The sequence below is a fragment of the Papio anubis genome, chromosome 7, assembly GCF_008728515.1.
Source record: "Papio anubis isolate 15944 chromosome 7, Panubis1.0, whole genome shotgun sequence".
Classification (NCBI taxonomy): domain Eukaryota; kingdom Metazoa; phylum Chordata; class Mammalia; order Primates; family Cercopithecidae; genus Papio; species Papio anubis.
This window is the reverse complement of record NC_044982.1, coordinates 115,216,735-115,242,054: the sequence shown is the minus strand read 5'-3', so window position 1 is coordinate 115,242,054 and position 25,320 is coordinate 115,216,735. Positions and strand designations below refer to the sequence as shown.

The window sequence follows — 25,320 nt, the reverse complement described above, 5'->3', positions numbered from 1 at the left end:
TGTTACTACCATCCCTTCCTACTGTGTGTCTGTCTTTATCTGTAAAATGGGAGTGCAGCTCCTTCTCTGCAGGTGCTGATGAAGATTAGATACAGTGCATGTTAACCACTGCATGACATGGGTACTCAATAAGTGGTTCATGATGCAGAGTCTCTTGTGGCTCCAAGCCCTCTAGTCTCTCACTTCCTCACATGGTTTTTGGACACAGGCTGCTATAGAGCTGGACTTAGGAGTTGGGAAAGGAAGGAAGCAATTAAGAGTTTGGGAAAGCCTGGGTCCTGTGGGAGGCAGAATGTTTATCAGTCTGCCACCAAGTAATAATTGAGCATCAGCCGTGTATCCTCGGGATCTGAGAAGGAGATGGAAGACCCAGAAGATACAACCCCTACCTTGTGGGAATTCTCAGCATGGTAGAGGAGGCAAGACTGACAAATAAAAACAACATAGGAGAGAGAGGCCTGGCTATGTGCTCACAGTATAAGTGCTATAGGGACCCGAAGTGGGCATGGACTACCAGGAAGCTTCCTGGAAAAGGGCAAATTTGACCTGGGCCTCCACATGTTCTGAAGGCGTGAAGAGCAGGCAACTGATCAGAGGCTCATAAGCAGGCCACTGGGTTCCCTATTTTTATTTTTATTTTTTAATTTTGAAATAACTGCAGACTTCAAGAAGTTGCACAAATAGTACAAAGAGTCCCCAGGTACCCATTACCAATCTCCTCCTAGTGAAATGTAGGAATGTGGGGATAGCTGCAGCACAATATTAAAACCAGGAGATTGACTTTGCATAATATGATTAACTAATTTATAGATCTTACTTTGCTTTTACCAGCTTTTTGCAGGCACTCTTTTTCGTATGTGTCTATGTATAGTTCTAGAAGTTTATCACATGTATAAATCCATATTGCCACCACTACAATCAATGCATAGAATGACTGATCACCACATAGGAGTTCCCTCAAGGGCACCCTTTTTGTTTGTTTGTTTTTTGGAACAGGGTCTTGCTCTGCTGCCCAGGCGGGAGTGCAGTAGCACAGTCACAACTTGCTGCAGCCTCAACCTTCTGGGCTCAAGCGATCCTCCCACCTCAGCCTCCCAAGTAGCTGGGACTAGAGACTACCACCATGCCCAGTTAATGTTAGTATTTTTTGTAAAGACAGAGTTTTGCCATATTTTCCAGGCTGGTCTCGAACTCCTGGGCTCAAGCAATCCACCTGCCTTGGCCTCTCAAAGTGCTGGAATTACAAGAGTAAGCCACCACCCCACATTAAATTTAAATTGCCCACGTTATGCCCTGCACAGGCACTAAGGATGTGTGCCTGCTCATCACTCTAGGAAAGCCTACCTATCCCATCTTGCTCCGCACAAAGAGACCTTTCCAGGGAAAGCAAGTTGGGGACTGAATGTCCAGAAAGAGATCTTCTGAGGTTGCCTGAAGCCCCCTGCACAAAACCCCTGTGAAGAGGCTCACCTTATCACGTTACTAAGGAAGGAGAAACTGAAACCCTGAAAACCTGGTCCTCCCAAGGTGAGTCTTGGACAAGCTCCCTGAGGTTCAGCACCACGGACAGATCCAGGGCACAGGGTAAGACAAAGAGGGTTCATAAAGAAAAGAGAGGGCTGGGTGCTTCTCTGGGTCACCTCGTAGCCTGGAGATAGAGAAACTCTAAGTGAGTACGTGACCCACTGCACCCCTCCCCCAACAAACAAGGGCGCAGGGCAAGGAAGAGGGGTGCATTTCAGGAGAGAGATCCCTGCTTGCCTGACTCTTCCCCGTTATTCAAAGCTTATCCTCAATCTCTTCTGTTCTGAGGATCTCTCCTTGACTTTCCCACCTTGCTGGCTCCCTTCTCTGAATTAATTTACCCCAAAAACTGGCAGCACCATCCAAGACAGCCGAGAGCACACCATGTGCTTTTCTCTGCCTGCTCCCACATATGAAGCCGCACCCCCAGCCAGAATGTGAATGCCTGGAGGAAAGACCAACTTGTCCTTCACTTGTCTCTTCCATTTTCTCCCTTTTTTCCTCCCACCCAATGTAGTTCCACAAAGGGTTAGGAAATCAGGGTCTTTCTTGGGGACATGTTAGCCAAGGGATGGCTCTGTCCTTATTTGATTCTCCTTCCAGAATCCCACCTTGGGCATCCTTTCTCCCTGGCACTATTGGGACAAGGAGCAGAGGGAGCATATTCAAACCTCAGTTTGCCTTCCAAAACTTCTCAGCCAAGCTTCCTTCCCCTTTTCCCATAAACTGTAAGACCCTTGCCCCTTGGGAATCGTCATTCATGGTACCTTCCCTGGAATTATCTGTGCATCCTGGAGTTAGCCTCACCAAGCCTGAAGAACACCATCCCCAGCCACCTCCCCACCAGCAGCACTGTCATGGGTGCTGTGCTGCACCACCCATATGCCCCCTGAAGAACTAAAGGGCTTACTCTCCCAGCTGCCAGGAAGATGATTTTTTGACACTTCTAATCTCTCAGCCCCTCTGGGAGTTGTCTCAGCTGAAGAAAGCATCCGTGCCTAAGATAACACCCTCGTCCCAGGGCAGTCCACATCCAAAGACAGGGTATTAGGGCCCAGTTCCCTCACCCCAATACTGGATGACTCTGAAGGGTCCTCCCAACCTCAGAGCTCCTATGGAATCAGTGGAGGCTCTCATGGAAACTGCGTTGCTGCCCAACTTTTCCCTCTGCCCAATCCTGCCTCCTCCCCTCCCCTACAGGCATTGGTCCTGAGACCACTTCCTAATGCTTTCTGCATACTAGTTTTCTCAGAGTATGCTTCCAGGGAACCCCAACCTGTGACATCTCTAAAGTCTTGGCCCTGTGGGATCAGGGTTCTAATGGCCACCAGGCTGGCTACTCAGATGAGGCCCAACAAGGCGGAGTGGAGCTGCCCTGTTTATTAATTTCCCACAACTCTTCAGAAAGACTCTGTTCACACCACATTCTATGACAGTCCTCAGCCTTGCTCTTAGAAGTAGTCCCGCCACCCGGAGGTCCTCTGGGTCTTCTGGCATAGTGAAACAAACTCTGAAGGCAGGCAGATCCTGCCTCCAGTGCCTCCAGGTACTAGGTAGGTGCCCTTGGGCAAGTTCCCCAATCTCCCCAAGCCACTGTTCCCAGATCTGGAAGCAGAAATGGTAATGCAGACATCATAGGCCCATTATGAAGGTTAAGTCATACAACACAAGTAAAAACATTTACAAAGCACAGTTCCTGACATATAAATATGTGCTCAACAAATATAAATTCCCTTCCCTTCTTTTGAGTCTGAGGGCATTTTGTAACAAATTGCCAATTAATATTTTTAATATTGAAATATGACATTTTAACAGTATTGGCCACCACAAGTACAAGTGTAGTATAAATCTATAGAAAACGTTGCAAATTTTTCATGTGATGGATCAGGGATGTGGGAAGGTGGTCATTCAACTGAACTCTCCCTGTATGCTAGTCGTCTTCTTCACATCATTGGAAAATTCTTGGCATCTAAAGAAGATTCCTCATAGTGCAAAGACTATCAAGTGTTTTTTTTTTTTTTGCATCCTAAAGGAAAATGGAACCCAGCCAGGCCACCTCTATACCTGGCTGGAGCAGAGAATGTATCCCCATAAGACAGCAGAATCAGCCCTTCTTCCTAAGCAATAGGTAAATGGATTGGAGAGGAGGTGGTACCTTAAATTATGGCTGCTTTGGCCACACAACTGGGTGCTAGCATCTGGAAGAGAGGATGTGAGAAGACAATCAGCCTGTTAAGAGAGTTTTATGAAAGTATAAGTTGTCCCTAAAATAACAACGCTAAGTATCCAACTCTCTGACAATGATCTCTTCCCCAAATGCAATGATCATCCACTCCCTGAAGCATCTTCCTGCTCTCTCAGACTTACTTCCCCCAGATCCTTCTTCCCCTCTCCCCGGGCAAGCTGGAGAAGCCCTGACCTCCCCAGAATAGGTGCTCCTCCCTCACTGTGGCATCTGTGGCCTGGGTGTGTAGGGTGGGAGCTGGAGGGGTCTTGGGGAGCCCAGGGAGGGAAGCCACACCCTGGGCACACATTTTACTCCAGCTGGGCCTTTTCTGACAACTTTGGACCAGCACACAGATACACCCACACACAAGCACTGGGCTCAGAGAGTGCTGAATTCAGCCCCAATTAAAGGGCCATCTCAGGGCAGGCTGCCGGCACCAGCAGCTGCTATTTTGGGACTTGGTGAAGGCACTATTTTCTCTCTTGCTCTCTCCTCCATCTCGGTTTTATTTTTCTCCTCTCTCCCTTCTCCATTTCCATTATCTCTCTAGGATTTTCTACCTGAGTATGCATTTATTTTTGCCTCTTGGCTCCTCTATCTCTCCAGCTGCCCCCATCTCTGTGGCTGGATCTCACTCTAGATCTGTCTTATCAAATCAACTTGACAAATACTTATTCTCCACTCCACTGTACCAGGCCCTGGCTGGGCTCTGGAGAAGAAGCGTTCTGCAGGTCCCTGATTTTGAAGGGCCCTGAAGTGTGGTCTGCCTTTCTCTGCTTCTCTGTGCCCATTTCTGCATCTTGACCTGCCCTGCTCACCCAGCCCAGGAACCCAAGGATTGCTTCTAAAGGCCAAAGAGAGGATTCACATTCCAGTTGTCCTATCTCCTGGTCCACTTGCAGTTTCTGTGCCCCAGGTTCCCAGTCCTGGCTTTAGAGGCTGGGGACTTCTGTCCTCCTCCAGGCTTCCAGTTTCAGCAGAAAAAGAAGGGCTGGCATTTCCAGGGTGAATCTGTGGCAGCAAAGGCTCTAAAATGCCCAAGAGGCCCACGGCCAGGCCTCCCCATCATCCTGGCCCCAAGGAGACCTGGCCCCGTGCCTGCAGCGTAGAACCATTTGGTCTCCCTTGTGTGGTGAATTTCACTGTAATTTGGTCTCCAGGTCTGTCTCTTGAGATTGGTCATAAGCCAAGATAGCTACTCTCTAGGAGAGCCGTGATGGGGGGAACGTTAGGTTTGCGTGTGTGAGACACAATGAGGACGTGAAATTAAAATAAAGAAGGATGAGAAATTTATTACTTTCAGGTCCCAGATAGGTTAGGGGTGTCAACGGTGTCCAAAGGAAGTCCAAAGGTGACAGGGAGTTCAGCTTGGGGGCAGGGGGAAGAGAGAGAAAGAGGGGACCTGTGGGACTTTGCCTTTATTAAAGCCTATAGTGTTATCATTTGGGCTTTCCCACAGGGGTTGTGGATTGGCTGGTTTAGAGAAAAGACACACGAAGGGGGGATCATTTACATGACTCTGGTGTTGACCATTAGGTTTCATCGTGGTCAGAAGCTGTGGGACCAGTGGTATTGGGTCAGTGGGATGAGGGACAAGCAGGCTATATTGCAAACAACTACATGGGGAAGGGAAATTTTTGGGGTTTTAAATAATTTATATTAAGGCTTAGAATAGATGCTGAGACAGCAACTACCTTAAAACAAATTTATGACACTGGGTCAGACCAGCAGGCCGTGCTCCTTGTCAATCAAGATTCAGGATTCATAGACCAAGCCTCTTCTCTGTCTTCTCCTCATTCCAGAGGAGCCCCCTCCACTGTCTCCTGCCCCAGGCACTGCAGCCCTGGTAAGCTATCGTGTACTCACGGCACCGAGCTCTCCCATCATGGTACCTGCTGGCTGGATTTAACCTGACTGTGCTCTTTGACACCGAGTGTGGAGTAGGGGCAATAATAGGACCTGCTTGCAAACTCTCTGGAGGTCCTTCCCCTCAGTGGATTCCCTTCTTGGGCTTCCCCATGTACTGGAAATAAGGGGTACATGGTAACTTCTTATGTGTATTATTAAATCAATAAATTTAAAAACTTAGCCAGACACATGAGTATTTTCAGATGTATTATCTTATTCAATTCGTAGACCAGTCTTATTAATCTCATTTTAGAGTTGCAAGAACAGAAGCCCAAAGAGGTTACACAAAGTCAAATCACCAGGGCTAGGGTAGGAAGCCAGGCCCCCTGATTCCCTAGTCAGGGCTTGCTCCGAAACACAGCTCTTGCCTGTCAATAAAAGAAGGGGAAAAAAACACTTCTACACAGCACAGTTCTTCCTCAGAGAGTTCTTCATCTGAGATCCCAGGGCCTCAATGCCCTTAGCAGCTGCTTGAGTGATAGAACCAGCTCTTCAGGAGAGACCGTGCAAGGCACCCGCACACTGAGCCAGACTCAACCTGGCTGGGACCTCGGCAGAGCAGAGAAGCCCTGGCTCTGGGCCAGGTGGGCACAGCTGGTGACAAGTTCTCAGTCAATGGGAGCCCAGGGAGGAAAGGAAGCCTTAGGGAGGAAGGAATGCTCTTTGAGCTGGTGTCAGCCAGAGGCTCAGAGGTGAAAACATCGAAAACTCCCAGGTGGTTGGCAGGACTGAGACCCCATCTCCAGGTGGGAAACAGGAGGCTGACTTGGCAGGGCCACCTCTGAAGCTCCTCAGGGGACGGACATGCCACTCAGGGCCTCCCTGGTGAACAATCGTGCCCCTCAGGCCTGTGGCACAAGTGGCATCTGAAGCTGGCTTTGGGGCTGGGGAAAGAGTAGTTGGGAAGGTGCTTTGATACTGCCTGTCTTTGGTGGCTTTTTCAAGCTCGCCCTGCTCTTTGTCAGCAGTACCACATCAGGGTGTGCCAGATTAAGAGGAAGCAGGTGGTGGAGCCTGGGTGTGCCAGGCTGCCTTGGCCCAGAGCTGCTATGCAGAGTCAAGGACCCCAAGCCTGTTGGTACCCTGACCTCTAGAGACCCCTGGCTCTGGGCTGGCCTGCCCCATGTCTCCATGGCTTCTAACCAGCAGACTCCCAGAGCCAGCCCTTAGACTCCAGGGGACCCCCAAACCCTCAGCCCCGGGCCTTGAGCGCCACATCCTGCAGGTCACCAAGGCCTGAAGAGTCGAAATCCCTTCTCTAATCCACTCTCTCTTCTCTGGTTCCAGCACCTCTGCCGGGTTCTGGTCTTCCTCATCTCCCCCGGGACTGTTGTTGCCCACGATCTTCTGGCTTCTGTTCTGCCCTAGCCACCCAGAGCCGGCTTTCTGATATGCAGGTCAGGCCCTGCAGTCTCACATTCTTGCTTCCACTCATCCTTCACCTGACATCCAGGGCTCAATGACTTGGCTCCTGTCGACCTCTCCAGCTTCCTCCCCACCTTTGCATCCAAGGTCCCCTCCTCAGACGTGTCCACCTGTTCTCGCCCTTGTACCTGTGCCATGCTGTCCCCAGCTATGACAGAATCCTCCCACTCTTGCCTACAGGCACTGGTCTATCCTAACCTTCTACTCAACTTCTAGACTCCATTCCAGCTTTGCTTTCTCAGCAAGCCTTTCCTGGAGGCTGGGCTGGGCCTGTGCCTCCCTTGGGCTGTCTCTGTGCCCTGTGTGCCTGGTCTCACTACTTGCCAAGCTGGGCTGTCACTGCTGGCAGGTGTGTCTTCTACAGGAAACTGGGCTTCACGGAGGGCAGGGGTCATTTCCAAGTCACCCATGTGGCTCCACAGCCGAGCATGTAGTGTGAAAAATAGGCAGCCCTGCACCAGTTCCCACCGTATGGTTGAGGCAGACATACACGCACATGCACACACACACACATACACACACGCACAGAACTACTGAGCTCTCACAGGACCGTGTAAGCTAAATTGAGGGCAGAGTCAGCAAGGAGGGTTCCCTTGAGAAGGCAGGATGTGAGCTGGATTCCAGAGGCATGCTCTGCACCTTCTGCGGATGTGAGTGTAGACACCCGAGCCAAGGCTGGGTGGCCAATGACTGGTGCACTGCATTGCACTGATAGCCTAGTGCTTCCTGCTCCCTCTGTCTTTGCCCTCTGCGGCGTGCCTTTGTATTACTCTCCCACTATGGACAGTGGTTACGTCACTACCTCACCTCTTGATTTGACCCAGCCATGTGACCTGCTTTGGCCAATGGGATACTAGCAGACATGCTGCAAAATGAAGTTTGAAATGGGCTTTCACATTGGAGCCTGCTTTCTTGTGTCTCTGCTTGTGGTTAGCTTAGGTCAGCCAATAGCCAGCTGACCTCCAGAGGCAGTGACCCCATCTGCAACTGAAGAATCACCCAGCAGAACCCAGACTAAATTTCTGCCCCACAGGATAATAAGTTAAATACCTACTATGTTAAGCCACTGAATTTTGGGGACTTTGTTATACAACAACAGTGACTGAGGCCGAGGCGACCAGCCTCTTGAAGGTCAGGCTCATCCACAATGGTGCCCACGATGGGTTGGCCATCTGAACAGGACCATCACTCCTTCAGCATTGCCACTGCCCCCTCTGCCTCAGCCACCTTGGGCTCTATGAGACCTCACACATGTCCTGTGTCTTTGCACAACCTGTTCCTTCCTCCTGGAAGACCCATCCTCATCTTGTCCTCTGAATCCTATTCACCCTTTAAGACCAGCTCATACCCCAAAAACTTTGTAGGTTCACAGCCTCTCTGCCACCATCAATCTTTTGGGAATGAAGTAAGGTATAAGTGAGTAAAATCTCCCCTTCTGTCTCCTGTCTTCCTGTATCCCCCTGTGCTCTGCCGCTAGCTTTATTGCAGCACATCCCCTTTCATAGTTACCAATCCATGACATGGCTCTTGACCACTAAGTAGGGAGGGAGGCTCCACTAAGTGAGTGGCTCTCACGTAATCCTGGGTCTCCCCAAGCTTCAGCACTAGCCCAGGTACCCAAAAGTATCCTTGGAGAAGGCAATGAATAAAGATGAACAAGCTTTCCATCTACTGATTTCAGAACAATGAGACATGGTGCTATGTAAAAAGCCCACACTGAAATTCAAAGACCTGTTTTCAGTCCCTACCTTGCCCTGCAACATTTGCCAGGGGCTTGCCTCTCTCTGAGCCTCAGTTTCCCATCTGTATAATGAGGGGCCAAGCTGACTAATTTCCCCAGACCCTGTCAGGGCTGAGCATCTATGGAGTGTGCTCAGGGATCTGGTCCTCCGGCTGCCAGCTCTGGCCTGGTTCCTCACTGGCCTGGGTTGTGTGACAAAGCTTCCCACCTCCCAGCAGCCTGGCCAGTCCTTTGGATAGTGGTGGCTAATGAGCTGGCCTGGGTTCTTTTGACTGCCAGCATCTTCTACTTTCTGAACCTGCCAGTGGGATAAGGAGGCCTTGGTGTTGGGAGACATCTCTTCTGAAAGCTCTACTGGTCAAGGCTGGGTCCCTGCCTGTCTGATCGGAGAGGCCTGGCCAGTCTTCGGGAAACACACACACACACACACACACACACACACACACCATCCAAGGCTCTCTCCTGGAAGCTTCTGCTGGGCCCCTAGGAAGGAATGCTGACTGGCTGTGCCTTCCTCCCTTGGCATCCCCTAGAATCGAGTAAGAAGAAGAGAGAGAAAGGGAAAATGGGCCAGTGCAGATTTAACCACACAGAAGAAGACTTTTCCACTCCAGCTCACTGAAAACTAGGATGAAAGATCTCAGAAGCCAGAATCCAGCCAGGTTCACACCTAGGGAACAAAGTTTCCTGGGATACAGTGCAGGAAGGGAGGCTAGATCTGAACTAGAGCTTCTCCTCCAGCCAGTATTACCGCTGCTCACTCCAGCCTCACTCAAGGAGGTGGGAAAGCTCCAGAGATGCTCACCTCATGCATCTCCCTGGCATACCAGGAAGAAGTCTGGGGCAGAAGTTCATGGGGTCTCTGTGGCCCTAGGGTAGGGCTCTATTGCAGCCCTAGGGTAGAGGGCTAGGCCACCGGGGCTTCCAGATTGCACCCATCACAGACAGTGAGGGGCTGACACGATGTAGCCTCTCGGGTTCTGCCTCCTCCCTCGTCTGACCCTCTTTCCAGCAGATAAGCTTGAAGGAAGCAGGGAGAGGCTGTTTGTGGATGCAGAGGAGCTGCTCACTCACTGTTCTGTTCTCACGCCATCTCCTCGCACCACACCCCTGTGAATGCTAGAGGCAAAGACTAAGGCTGAAAGTCTGGAGCCTTGGGTTCTAGTCTGGGTGTTTTCCCTTGATATCTTTGTGACCTTGGAAGTTCCAATTCTTCTTTTGGACCCTGGATATTTCTTCTGCAGGTAAAAGGTCATAACTCCCACTGTCAAGTGGCTGCAGGATGGAAAAGACCTTCTGAAACCATCAAGCTGTTTACACAGATGTTTTCATTATTGAGTCCAGAAAGGTGGTCCCCAGTGTGCTTGAGGCCTCACTGTTCCCTCTTTGCTAACCTCTTTGCAGCCCAGGCTTTGGGAAACACAGCCAGGACCTGGCCTCTGCTCCCTGCCTCATGTTTCCCAGCCAGCAGCCCCAGCGGTCCCTGCACAGGTTCAGCACCTGTTCTGAGCCCATCCTGGGGCAGGGCTGTCAGGGACATAGAGAGGGACCTTCCCTCCAGCTCTCTCCCTGGGTACAGAATCACCCAGAGAAGAGTGAGAGGCTGGAGTGGGACAGAGTGTGAGCAGAAGCTGGTGTGTGGAGTGTAGACGCTCAGAGAAGGGAGAGGGTGGCGTGGGCTGGAGGAAGGGAAGGGCTTGAGCTGGGCCATAAAGGACGCGATTGCTGTGTGGTGAGCATGGGCTTGGCACATTAAGGTCACACAGCTCTAGAGGCAGGAGAACCTTGCTCCAAAGGCATGTTCTTGCCTGCTTATCCCAGTTCTAAGGAGCAGACCCCATGCATAGAAGTCCACAGTCTGGAAGCCAGCAGTAGCTGGGGGCCGGAGGACGTTGAGGCAGACATGGGGATGGTACTAATGGCCCAGGTGTCCCCTTCTGCTTCTGTCATAGCAGCTTTTGCTCTGAAAGAAGAAATGCCAGATTGATGAATGGGTAGTTAAGAACACAAGCCCGTGAGCTGCTGTCTGCTTCTGCCAGAATGGAGGCCAATTATCCGGACAAGGCATCCAACTTCCTGTCAGGAAACAGGACACCAGAGAATCTGGCTCTGTCCACACATCTTATGGGTTTGTCAGTTACTTGCTGTCATCTCCTGGGTCTGTCAGTTACTCTCCACACATCTCCTGGGTCTGTCAGTGACTACTTACTTCCCCTCAGAACTAAGCCCTCCACATCCACACGTTGTCTGAGCCATGTGAGGCTTGGATGGGCAGAATGGGAATTGTCACATTAACCTAGGGAGGAGGAAACTGAGTCCCAGGAAAGAGAAGGAGCTTGACCTCAGTTCAAGGACTAGAAGCTGGGCCTCCTGCTCTTCAGTTGAGTCAGTGTAGCCTCGCTACCTGAATAACCTAGATCAGTGCAGACAAGTTAACTAGGTAAAATGAGGACAAGGGATCCATTTTGGAATAAAACTGTGGAGATGCAAGATGACCACTGTGTATACAAGCGCACCGTGTGCTAGGCATGGTGCTGGAGACTTTGCACAGTGCCTCATTCAGTACTCAAATCTAGCCCCACAATGAGGTATCTTCAAGCTACAGAGGCTTGGAGAGCCTGGGCAACTTTTCTAAACCACCCATGAAGAAGTGGCAAAGCTGGGGTCTCAACACCAGTCTCTCTGAGGCCTGAGTTCTGCATCTTTCAGCCACCACCTGCCCACACCAGAGAACTGTCTGCATTGTCAAGAATGGCTAGGGCAGGGAGGAAGGAGCCATGCAAGCATGACAGGAGGGAGGGTCCCACTGTGGGCCCTCGCTTCAGCTTGGCTTTCTCACAACCTCCTCCAGGGTGAGGACTAGGGCCTGGCACCTCCGGGAATTGGCTCGGAGAATAGCACCACGAGCAACAGCAATAATTTCTTTTTTTTTTTTTTTTTTTGAGACAGGGTCTCGCTCTGTCACCCAGGCTGGGGTGCAGTGACTCAATCATGGCTCACTGCATTCTTGACCTCCCAGGCTCAAGCAATCCTTCTCACCTCAGCCTCCACAGTAGCTGAGACTACAGGCATGTGCCTCCACACCTGGCTAATTTTTTTATTTTTTGTAGAGACAGGGTTTCACCGTGTTCCCCAGCCTGGTCTCAAACTCTTGGGCTCAAGTTATCGACCTGCGTCATAATAACTTCTTCTCTTACTGGTGCCTACTTCTTTTTTTTTTTTTTTTAGATGAAGTCTTGCTCTTGTCACCCAGACTGGAGTGCAGTGGCACGATCTCAGCTCACTGCAACCTCCGGCTCCCAGGTCAAGCGATTCTTCTGCCTCAGCCTCTGGGGTAGCTGGGATTACAGGCGCCCGCTACAACGCCCGGCTAATCTTTGTATTTTTAGTAGAGGCGGGGTTTCACCATGTTGGCCAGGCCGGTCTCGAACTCCTGATCTCGTGATCCACCCGCCTCGGCCTCCCAAAGTGCTGGGATTACAGGCTTGAGCCACTGCGCCCGGCCTAACTGGTGCCTACTTCTACAGCTTTCTCTGTTAAGCCCTTTACATATACGTACACTGCATGCAAACTCCCTCACTTAATCTTCAAAACAAATCTTCAAGACAGGTCTTTTTTATTGCATGTTATACATAAGGAAACTGAGGCACAGAGGAGTAAAGTTCCTCTTCAGTCTGTCTCCAAAAGCTTGTGTTTTCTACAGTCTGCACTACCCATGGATTTCAGGTGGAGAGAAAATCATCTCTCTGACAGTGAGAGTTGCTTGAGAGGGCTGGAAGGAAGCGCCCTGTAGATGAGGCTTTTTTGGTGAGTGTGTGGGGGCTTGTGCACACAGAAATACTATTTATAGCTACCTTTTAAAATTTAATATGCAATTGATTAAGGATACGCATATAAAAACATAGCTTTTTAGAAGGAAGGATTAAGCTCCACTTACCCGTCTTATTGTTCTATGTATAAATGCAATAAAATAAGAACAAGACCTTCACTTTTTCTTCAATTAAAGTTTGATTAACTCAGATTGAAAAAACTACTCCTTTAAACAATCAGTGCCATTTACAACTTAATTAAATTTGCTTAAACAATTTCAGCTACATTTAAACATTTAATATATTTGATTTTCCTACGTAACTTAAATATCTAATAGAACAAGCAAAATCTTCTTATCATGTACTTGAAAATCCACTGTAAATATAATAAATTAGATTTATAAAAATACTGCCTGGGTGTGGTGGCTCATGCCTGTAATCCTAGCATTTTGGGAGGCCAAGGTGGGCGGATCACTTGAGGTCAGGAGTTCGAGAACAACATGGCCAACATGGGGAAACCCCATCTCTACTAAAAATACAAAAATTAGCCAGGCATGGTGGCATGTGCCTGTAATCCCAGCTACTCGGGAGGCTGAGGCAGGAGAATCACTTGAACCCGGGAGGCAGAGGCTGCAGTGAGCTGAGATCATGCCACTGCACTCCCACCTGGGCAACAGAGTGAGACTCCGTCTCAAAAATAAATAAATAAAAATAAAAATAAATAAATAAATAAGTTAATTAAATTTATAAATAGAATGACTTTTTACGTTATCTTAAATATTGCAATACTGTTAGCAAAATTTGTTACATTCTCCCATACCTTTCAACTTAAAATTACATGTCTACAGGCTTCTGATTACAGCTAAGATGGAGTAGGCAAACTTCATCCTCTCTCTTCCACTGCTTACAAATAAAATCCCTGGAATGAATGCATACAACACTGTTTAAGAACTCTGAAAAAAATAAATAAGAGCAGGCAGATTTGTGGGAAATAAATGCTCAAAGAATGATCAATATGACTGTGAGTTTTCTGGTATTTTCCCTCCAATATCTCCTGGCTTGGATGCTAGAGGGCCAAAATACCACTACACAGTTGACAAACAAAAAAGCTCCAAGAGAAACTTTTCCTTCTAGCCAGAGGACTGGGAACAGGGACCCTGCAGGTCAGAGAATGGCCCCAATTGTTCTCACTTTTACTCTCCTGGGTATGTCTCAAGGAAAGCCCCAATCATGAAACTATACTCCTGTAATGTTGGTAGTGCAAGATCTAAAACCATGAGGAAAATCCTTCTCTCTGGCCAGAATTGGGAAAGGGAGCCCCTATGGAGGTGTGGGGAAAACTCTGTTGGTTTTTCTTTCTTTCATCTTTTTGCTTCACCCAGGAGGTGGACCCCAGGCAGGGGAAATATGCAACTATTTGGGGAGGGAAAAACTCCAGCGTTGCAGCACAAAGACCAGGAAAAGGGCCTCTGGGCACCAGAGAGTGCAAGGGAAATCATGGAGTGCTAAAGAAAAGACTTCCTTAAATCTGTGGGTGAAGTCCTGGACTCATTCTTGAGCAGGGCATGTGTAGAACTGATCCAAAGCAGAAAGCAGGTCAGGACTTGTGGTCTGAACCAGATAGGATTGATCACGTAATATTCAAAATGCCCCAAATTACTCCATACACAAAGAACCAGGAAAATCTCAATTATTTTCAAAGAAAAGATAATTCACTGATGCTGGCCCTGAAATAATCCAGATGATGGAATTATCACACAAAAACTTTAAAGCAGATATTATCACCATAGTTCACAAGTAAGAAAAAATGATCTTGAAATGAATGGAAGGATAGAAGCTGTCAAAAAAGAACCTGAAAATCATTTTAAAAAGAATAAAATGGACATTTTCTTGCTAGAAAATACAATAACTGAAATTTTAAAAATCACCCCATGGTCTCAACTGCAAAACAAAGATGACAGAAAAAAGAATCAATAAACTTGAAAATAAATCTATAGAAATTATCTAATCTGAACAATAGAGAAAAAAAGATTGAAAAGAAAAAATAGAGTTTCATGGACTTGTGAGACAATATCAAAATGTCAAATATTCTTGTCATTAGGTTTCCATAGAAAGAGAAGAAAAAGCTTGCTTGGTGAAGAAAAAAACTTGAAGAAATCATGGCTGAAAACATCCCAAATTTGGTAAAAAGACATAAGTGTATCGATTCAGCGATCTCAGTATATTCAGAAACCCCCAAAACAATAAATTCAAAGAAAACCTCACCCAAAGACATCTTAAACAGCTGAAGACCAAGGATAAAGAAAAAATTAAAAGCAGCCAGAGGAAAGCAATACAATACATATAGAGGAAGAACAATTAAATTGACTACAGATTTCTCATCAGAAACCATCACAACCAGAAGACAATGGAAAAAATTCTCTAAAATGCTGAAAGAAAAGAGCTGTCAACCCAGAATTCCATACCCACTTAAAAAACAAAAGAAAACAAACAAACAAATGAAAAAAAAAACCAAAACCTTTTTTAAAGGCAAAGTAAATATATTTTTATATGAAGAAAAACTAAGAAAATTTATTGCTGACGTGCCAGCTGCAAAAGAAATGCTACAGAAAATTCTTCAGGAGAAAGAGAAATGATTCCAGTATTTGGGAGATTTTTCCAGATGTCTTTCTCTTATTCATTTTGAGTTGCTCCTGTAGCCCACTGCTGCTGCTACTCTCTTGGAGAAGGTCATACTCCCACTCAAAACTTGGAACTTTAGGAGTAAAGGAAGATGACAAAATTATAAAGCTAGGTAAACATAATAAATTATTTTCTCCTTAAGTACTTTAAAATATGTATGACAGCTGAAAGCAAAAGTTATAACACGGTATAATGAGGTTTTTAATGTTTATAGATGTATATAACGAGTACAGCATGGAGGAGGGAAAAGGACTTATATGGCTGCAAGGTTTCTATATTTCACTTGAAGCAGTAAAATATTAACTCTAGATAGACCATGAAGAATTAGGTATTTGTATTATAATCCCTAGAAATTTTTAAAAAGTACAAAAGATACTTTAAAAATACACTTAAAAATACAAAAAGATATAGTAAAAAAGGCAACAGAGAAAGAAAAATGGAATACTAAAACAATATTCAAATAATCCAAAAGAAGACAGAAAAGGGGAAACAAAGAAATAAAACATAGATGGGACAAACAAAAACCAAACAATAAAATGGTAGACCTAAATCCAACCATATCAATGAATGTATTAAGTGTAAATGGTTTAAACACACCAATTAAAAGACAGAGACTGTCAGATTAGATTTTTAAAAAATAAGATCATCTCTATGCTATATATAAGAAACTCACATTAAATATGATATAGATAGGTTAAAATTAAATGATTTTTAAAAATACCATGCAACTTTTTTTAGAAAGTTGGAATGGCTATATTTATTTAAAGCAAAGTAGACTTCTGAAGAAGGAAATTTATCAGAGATTAAGAGGAATATTACACAACAAAAAAAGGATTAATTCATCTAGAAGTTGTCACAATCCTCAATGTATATGTATCCAACAATAGAGCTTCAAAATACATGAAGCAAAAAATTGAGAGAAGTAAAAGGAGAAATAAACAAACCCAGTTATACTTGGAGACTTTAACAAAACTCATGTTTCACTGACTGATGGAAAAGTACACAGAAAATCAGTGAGGACATAGAAGACCTGAACAACACTACCAATGAACTTGATCTAATTCATATTTGTAGAACACTTCACCATCAACAGCAGAATGCACATTCTTTTCAAGTTGCCCCAATATAGACCATATTCTAGGTCATAAAACAAACCTTAACAAACTTAATAGAATAGAAATCATACAAAGTATGTTCTCTGACTGTAACGAAGTCAAACGAAATGAATAAAAGAGAGATATCTGGACAATCTCTCAAATACTGGAAATTAAGCAACACATAAAAAATTCATGGGTTAAAGAATGGTGAGGTTGAGGAGCTGGGATGCTGGCCAGGGAAGTTTGCCCATGCTCTTAATCAGTAGGCCACATGGCCTCTCAAGGTTTTCCAGAGCCTTGAATGCCTGGCTAAGGACTTTGAAATTTGCATTTATTCAATGGATGAGTGTTTAAGGATTTTCACATATAAGACAAAGCACTATTTGCAAACAGATGGAGTTGGGTATAGTTTGTGAAGGGGCAGGAGAAGGTGCAAGACAAATCTATTCTGCCCCACCAGGGAGGCAAAGTGAAATTAAAGATTTGGATTTTTCAAGATTTTTTAAATTAAGACATTTTTGAAACAGAGCCCATCCCTCCTTTTTCACAGAGGTTATTTCCATAGTCTTTTGGGGTTGTAACTATGTTACATGAGCTGGCAGCTCTAGAGGGAGGAGCCTGTCTTTACCATCAGACAGGGGCTTTCAGACAAAGGCCATATAACCCTGCAAGAATGGGGGTTTCCCAAGAGATAATTAGCTTATGGCTCTAGAGAAGTTACTTAACCTCTCTATGCCTCAGTTTCTCATCTGTATGATGGGGATGATATCAGTTCCCACTGACTGGGCCCTGGCCTCGGGCTAAGCCGCCTGGAAAAAAGGCTAGAAGGGAATTTGAACTCCTGGCTTCCGGTAGCTGCGGTGGGACCCTAGCTGGAAGGTAGGTGGGAAGGTGTCTCAATAGTTTGCAGTAAGGCTTGGAGGAAGGTCTTAGCATGACAAGAAGTGGGACTCCTACCTCCAGGGACCCAGAGTGGAAGCAGGGTAGGGCATATTAAATATCCTCTGCAGTGACTTTGATCAACTACCATGACAGAGAGGGTTTCTGTTCTCTTTGAAGCAGAAAAAAGATCAATCCTTCTTCTTATCTCAGCCTCTTTGCACAGTGGCATCACGTGCTCCTGCAGCCACTGAGGTTGCTACTCTCTCGGAGAAGACCGGAACAGAGGAGGCAAAGCCCAACCCAGCCCTGTCTCCTCCCCCACCCCCGCCCCGTCTCCCCGTCTCCCTGCCTCCCTGTACCCCTCCATCCCAGGGATGAACAGAATCTGCCACTTTCTGGCCTTCATTTGGCCCAGCTTCGGAAGGAAAACGGAGGAAAACAAAATACCGGCCAGGCGCGGTGGCTCACACCTGTAATCCCAGCATTTTGGGAGGCCGCGGTGGGTGGATCACGAGGTCAGGAGATTGAGACCATCCTGGCTAATGCAGTGAAACCCCATCTCTACTAGAAATACAAAAAATTAGCCGGGCGAGGTGGTGGGCACCTGCAGTCCCAGCTGCTCGGGAGGCTGAGGCAGGAGAATGGCGTGAACCCGGGAGGCGGAGCTTGCAGTGAGCCGAGATCGCGCCACTGCACTCCAGCCTGGGCTACAGAGCGAGACTCTGTCTGAAAAAACAAAAAAAAAAAAAAGAACACCTATGCACCGGGAAATAAGACCTTCCAGGGGGCTCCTTCATCAAACTTTAGCTAACCTGGTACTCCTCTCCTCCTCACAGTCTGACTTTTAAAACATTGCCTTCTGCTGCGATCTAAAGATAACTGGGATAGGAGGCAGGAGACTGGATTCTAGTTACCGGTATGCCTTTGATTTGCTGTGTGACCTTGAGTAAGTTGCTGCCCCTCTCTGAAGCTTAATTTCTCATCTACGAAGCAGAGTTGCTGCAAATGTTTTTCAGGACTCAATTTAAAACTCTGTAGTCAAGACCAGACTGTGGCCAGGGCCAGACTTCATTGTGCCTTCAGGTTGTAGAATTGTCTTTCTCCGATCCTCTCACAAAGGAATTGCCCCCATAACCTTGACCTCACTGACTCCTTCCTATCTTGGCCAAATGTTTTTCTGCACAATCTATTAGTGGAAAGAGCTGCTTGGCTAGTGGAGCAGCATCTGGAGTCTGCAGGCTCTGCCCATGAGGGGCAGGAGCAATTCTCATCAGTGCTTCCTCCAGCTTGTTCGAGGACTGACGACAGCAGAGGAGAGGGCTTGCAGGGTCACTCTGCCTTTGAAAGGCTGGGAGAAGAAGAGAATAGGACATGGGGCAGGATAGGGAGGAGTCGAGGTGGGAATAAGGGGTCGTGGGAGGAATGTCCTGGACCTCCTGCCTCTGGGTGTTGTGTCTTTATGACCATATCAGGCTGGTGAGTTTGGGTAAGGGTCAGGGGTTTACCCCATGCAGGTGTAGCCCCTGCCCATTTCATTGGGTGAATGAAAGAGTTTCAGACACAGAGGAAGTGAGATCCTCCACCTGGCCCCCTGCCCCTAGAGGAGGTCCCAAAGACAAAGGGCAAAGGCCACAGGAGTCGTGCTCCTCCAAGCCAACCCAGTGAGCTGATGCTGCTTCCAGGCCACAGGATTTGGAGAGCTCAGTAATAAGCTTCTTGTATCTGGTCTCCAGGATACTGACAGGTCTACTGTCAGGCCAGATCCAGGGCCCACTCAGAGTCTCACAGGGTATAGAGGATGGAATAGTTCCAGAAAAGGGAAAAAATGAGGAATGAAGTGAGAAAGAAGTAATTCCAGTCTCCCTCCTTCTGCCCGACACTGGAGCACACCAGGCCAGATCTGAACCTCTTCTCTGCCTCTAGGACTGAGGGTGTCAGTGTCCTCCTCCTTTTCCTCCCCCAGCCCCAGCTTCGTGTGTCCCTTCCATCACTCCAGGCTCCTGGGGTCTCCTGCTCTGCCCTCATGAACCCTGACCCCTAATAAGTCCCCAGGGTCAGCCCTTTGCCCACTGCCCAGGCCCCTCAGTGGCCCCCAGCTTGGGATCTCTCCAGGAAAGCGAATCATCTGTGAATTGCTGCCATGACTGGTAAGGCCCAGGGGTGCCATTCTTGGCATCCTGCCCAGGTATTTGGACCTACAGGGTGGGTGTATTTGTGTGTGTGTACAAATGTGCACACTTCAGAGTGCAAGTTTTGCGTAGAAGTGAGGTGCCCGGATTGATTTCATGCTGTTTGGGGGGAAACATGTAGGTGTAGGCATGTTGCAGCATGATATATATGTGCTTGTACACACATTACGTGGGGCTATTCGTATTTCTGTGGATCTGAATATGTTGGAGAGTGAATATTGAAGCATGTGGTCCTGCATTTTATGGAGGTTTGTGTACTCCTGAATTTCAGGAGTTTCATGTATAGCTTGCAGAGTGATATGTGTGCCCATGGGCAATGCGTGCTGGGTACCTGTGAGCTCTTGAGTAACTTTGCCACTTTCCCTTTGCCTGGAGGAACTTCTTCCTGGCTCCTTCCTCTCTGCCTCTTCTACATTGGAGGAAGAGCTGAATCTTGGCCAAATAGTCCATCCAAGGTCAAGGGTCAGCAGCAAATTTAGTACTCCATGGTCCTTGCTGTCTGACCCATGTGGCAATGGCAGGCAAGTGGGGGTGGGGGATGCTGATTGCAGCTGGAGAATCCCAGGAGCAAGCATCTTGAGGAGTTCAAGGTTAGCCTTGTTGTGCTCTGAAACAAGTGATAACACAAACAACCACTGTTTACTGCAAGGGTGAATATACTAGATACGGTGCAAAGCACTTTGCAGACATTATTTAAACCACACAATAATTTTACGAAGCACCCGAAGCACCCCCTTTTACAGATAAGGGAATTGAGTCTGAGAAATTAAATGACTTAAGTTGGGTCAAATAACAAGTAAGTTATAAGACTAGAATCTGAACCCATGTCTGTTTGACTCTAAAACTCATGATTCTCTCTCCCTATTCTGGTCTACAGATTATGCTAGAAAGAGGGGAGAGTGGAGGAGCTCCTCTTCTCCAAAAAAATCACACTTACCAAACAGATCTGTTTGGCTTGTTAGAGGTGAGCCTTCATTTCGCAGAAGGACCTCAACTTTATACCCATAGATTTAAGATCTGGAACTCCCGGATGGAGAGAATGGAAAGGAGAGGTGGGCGGAGGAAAATAACCAGAGAAGGCCTCCTGGAACTGATGGAGAGAAACATCGCGAGCTTTGGTGGGGGAGGGAATTGGATTTACAGACCTTGGTCTGCACCCAGTGTCCTGGAGCCCAGATGCTTGGTGTGTGAGGTTCCCTTGGCTCGCTCCTGTGGCTTCCCTGGGAAGACTGCTGTGTGGTCACCCTCAGGATGAGGATGCTGGTGAAGCAACTCATCAAGGTGAGATGGTCAGAGGCACCCCTGCACATGCACAGCTACTCTAGTGCCCACTGGGAGACTCTGCTCATTCCCTTCACTCCCAGATTTAAGTTGCAGGGAAAATGCATTATTTTTTCTTTAAAAATTTGTTTTGGAATGGATAGTCTTCAGAGATGTAATTAGCCACATTATTTCTCTCCATCAGTAGTCCCTGGCATTTGCTGGAGTTTCTTGTCCTTTTTCCTCTCCATTTCACTCTTTCCATCCTCTTTATAATCTAGGTTGCAATACTTCCCCACCCCCACCTCCAACCAGCACCACTTAGTCTGTTTTTAGACTGAATAACTATTTTAAAATCTGGAGAGGGAGTTATAGCAAACTCCCCCCCCCTCCCCACTGGGCTGTAGGATTACAGTCCCCTGAGCCAGCTAGGAGCTCCACGATGCCCACCACTGCCAACAGGATAGGGGAGGCAGCTCCACGTGACACTGTGACGGCCTGGCTAGTGGCAAAGCTAGGCAGAGCTAGGAAGGTTGTTGGCTCCCCACGTTCTGGCTGGATAATCCTAGGTAAGTTACTTAACCTTTCTGAGCTTCTGTTGGCCTCACAGTGTTCAAGGCTGGCACTCACTTAGGTAAAGCACTTCACTGGAGGTATACAGCAAATGCCCAATAAAAGGCAGCTGTAGTTGGGAGGTCCATAGGCAAGAGGGAGACTTGGGGACAGAATGAACAGGAGATATGGGTAGCAGGAAAGGCATAGCCTGGGCTTGGTGACTCAGCTACCTGCTTTTGTGGTGACCCAGGAGCCTGGGCTGGGGGACAGGTGACAGGTACAACCATGAGGAAGACCCCTTATGGAGCAAGCCCCACTGAGTGGAGGGAGCACTCAGGAGCTCCGCCTCAGCTGCCCACGGCTGAGTGTCCCCCTTTTGTCCAGAGTTGCTCCTATGGGTTATTTCTGGAATGCAAGAGAGCTACCTAGGAGGTGGGCTCCCCAAGACCTTAGAGATGGCCCAAAGTGCAGTAACTCCTTAGCCCTCCAACTAGGTCAGGGGACTTCTAGGGTGGCTGGGCTGGCTATTGCTCTGGGGAATCCAACTACCTTGGTGCTCAGAAAGGAGCGGTCTCCACCACTCCCCGTCCCTGCTATCCCATGCTAGTGACACATGACATGCAGCCATCTCCAGCATTGTCAGAAATGCCATGCTCCATGGAGTTGAGGGCAGAAAGCCTGGTGCCAAAAATCTAAACTTACCCTGGTCCCCCACAAAGAGGGGTAAAGAGAAAAGTACAGCTTCAGCATGGAAGATCTTCGGCATTTTGCAATGAAATAAAATCAGAATGCACGTGATTTATATCAAGATCTAAAGTGCCGCAGACTTAGACAGTCATGGGTAGGTATCCTTTGAAGGGGTTGATACTTGTTAACGGAGACAGAGTTGCATGGTGTTTTACAGAGTTGTGTCTTGTTGCATTGATGTGAAGGGGACTGGAGTGAACCTGGTTTTTAATACTGGCCTTACCTGCTTTTATAGTAATCCTGGTCCCCTAGGTTCCCAGAGACATGCAGAGAAGTGGAAATTGGCTCAGAGGGTCTTTGAACTTGTACATGGATGTCACTACAAGCCTCATGGAAGCAGGCAGCATCTTGACGTGAGTCTAGTTCACAGAAGGAAATTTTCCTAGTGATTTTTGTGGACAAGTCCTAGGCATTAGTAATAATACTGGTGATGCTGAGGATAATAATAACTACCATGCATTGGTAATAATACTGGTGATGCTGAGGATAATAATAACTACCCTGCACTCCAGGGCCATGCTGGGCTCTTTACGTACACTGCTTCAGTTAGCCTTCAGTTCTGTAAAGCATTACCATCCTCATGGCACATGTGAAGATGCTGAGACTCGGGCAGGGTAGAGAAGTCGCAATGTGTGGAGGATGGCAAACAGCACAACAATGCCCGCCAACAGGAGCAGCAGAACCAGGATGCCAGCCCACTCCATGGTTTATAGGTGTCGCCACGAAAGACACGACTCATGCAGGCACTAGATGGAACAACACTTTACTCACACAGAGAAGAGACAGAGCAAGATCAGCTGCAATCGCAGGTTCAGTCCCTCATGGCCAGGGGTCTCTTCCTACAGCAGACATAAGGTGATGGTCTGCATGCCTCCCTCTTGTGCAGCAGGGGGTGGACCCTGTTTCCTCCCCACCTGGAACAGATATAACAGCGGGGTTGGCCAGGTGCCTGCCACATGACGCACAAGCTTAAGCAGAACAAAAGAGTACACACTGAGTCTGGAACAGGAAAAACATATTCCCACACAAGGCGATAAGCCCAACACAAGCTATGAGAGTTCTTTATCTCTTGGTAAGCAAGTGTTTTTGGCTCAAGGCCATTTGTATGGGGCTGAGCAGAGGTTAAAAGACCACACGCATGAGACTGCCTTTCTCAACCAAGGTCATATCATTGGTGTGCAGCAGAGCCAGGATTTGAACCAGGTCTTTCTGGCACCAAAGCCTATGAGCTTTCTCACGGATGAGAGGTCTTCCCCAGGCCCCTCCAAGTCTCCTCTCTCTCCTCACACCACAGCCACATCAGCTAATGGACAGCCAGATTCTGCAGAGAAAAATGGACTGAGTGGTTTTCTCCCTTCTTGGACTTCTTTAATGCAAACACCTAAAATGATATTTTCCCTGAAGAATCCCCATGTACAGAAGTTTAAAGCAGAAAGCTGAATTCCCATCAGAGATGAGAAAATGCATAACAGAAAAGCAATATATGGGAATCTAAGGCACTTGGGCAATTATGTAAATCAATGGACATGGTAAGGATCATTCAGCCCTGGAAAAAAATGGACACATGTAATTCCCTTTCAGAATCTGAAAAAAGAAGAAAGAGAGATGGAATAAAAGCCCTTTTTGCTTCAGTCACAGAGTCCTGCAATTCTGTTTAAATATTAAGCCTCCATGTGGTTGCTATGGGGCTTTTGTAATATGACTAAACTGTATTTGCTCATTTGGGGAAGGGTTATCACCTGCAATTCACAGATAGGATGCCAGAGGTTAAAAGAAGTTCGGTAGTTGATCTATATTCACCATGTTCATTTTAGAAGCCAGGTTGAATTTAGCCCTCAGATATTTCCAATTCCCGACCTGATCCTCATCTTCTCGAGGAAAAATTGCAGTGAATTCTCAGTTGCCTATGTGGTTAATGTGGAAGAATAGAGACACATATAATTCTAAATGATGTCTATGTCCCTTGCTCTAAACATTTGCTTCGGAAACTTCTTGCAGATCTTAGAATGAAGCCACCCTAATGTGCAAGGGGCCCCATCCTTACTCCATACCTTCCCTACTCAACATTGCCCACCTCCCACTCCATGAAGACCTAGGGGCAGTAGATAAAAGGGAAGAGGCTCTTAACTCTCTCCTAGGTTGGGCTAGGGTAGTGGGTAGTGGACAGAGGCTGATAATAAGGCATTTTGATTTAAAAGGGCTTCTGCAGTGCCGCAGGCAAGCAGAACAGAAACAGTAAATGAGACAATGAATTGTGTCCGCGGAAGACTTCCATATGGATGGTGATTCATTATGTTAATAAGGAGGTGAAAGCCAGAGGTTTGACTGTATTCTGATTTCATGTCTGGGGAATCTGTAGCTCAGAAGCGGGGAGCATCCAAATTTGAGGTCAGAGTCCAAATTCCAATTCCCAGCTCCTGATTCCAATTTGGTTGGTCTAATTACTGTCATCTTCTAATGACTAAGGATGCTTTAGAGCCAGACGGGACCTGAGTAGAAGAGCAAGCAATGCTTAAGGTGGAGAACAGTGATGCTGGAGACAAGCAGAGCCAACTCCTTGGATCCATGCAACAAATATTGAGCACGTACCAAGTGCCAACTGATGGCAGAACTGGTATTGGGAGAGGGAACCACAGAAGAATCTGATACTGACCCTGACCTAAAGGAACTCAGGGTAGGAGATGATAAGGGGCATGCACAAATCTCTGTCATACATACAGAGAGGGAAGTGAGATGAGGTCTAAGACTGCTTCATTTATTCTCCCATTCAATTAAATCATTAACTCAGCTACTCAGGCACGATCCTGAGTGCTCTGGATAAAAAGCTAAGTAAAACTGATCTCCACCCCAGAAGCTACCATTCCAGTGCTGAAGCTGAGTCACCCCAGGAGGCATATCAAAAACATTCCCCAGCCCCTCAGGCCCCAGCCCTAACATACTGATTCTGAATCTGTAACTGGTACCCAAGACATCTGAAGCCTGGTTTCTAGCTATTCTCCAACTTTGGGCACTGGTCTGATGGAATAGGGAGGGAGTCCAGCTAAGAGAGTCCAGAGGAAGAGTCTGAGATAGAGAGCAAGGATTCATGACCCACCTCTCCCTGGAAGCCCTCCTTGACCAGCATAGCCCACACTGATCCCCATGTCCTCTGAATCCAACCTCCACCGTGTGTACTGCAGTTTTGCTTTTTTTTTTTTTTCCCCTAACTAGCAGCTTTAATCCCTCCTCTCCTGCTTGTGTCTCATCTCTAAAGGTGGGTGCTCCTATCTTCCAG

General features: G+C 47.2%; 1 long non-coding RNA gene across 1 annotated transcript; it reads right to left on the bottom strand.

Moving 5' to 3' along the window:
- Positions 1–1,199: 1,199 nt before the first annotated feature.
- LOC103885931 lies at positions 1,200–25,315 on the bottom strand. The gene is made up of 7 exons (XR_001904461.3): positions 25,141–25,315; positions 23,786–23,950; positions 22,818–22,960; positions 22,270–22,405; positions 19,816–20,091; positions 13,455–13,553; positions 1,200–10,788 (listed from the first exon to the last, which is right to left on the bottom strand). It is a non-coding gene; the product is annotated as an uncharacterized LOC103885931 (long non-coding RNA).
- Positions 25,316–25,320: the final 5 nt, after the last annotated feature.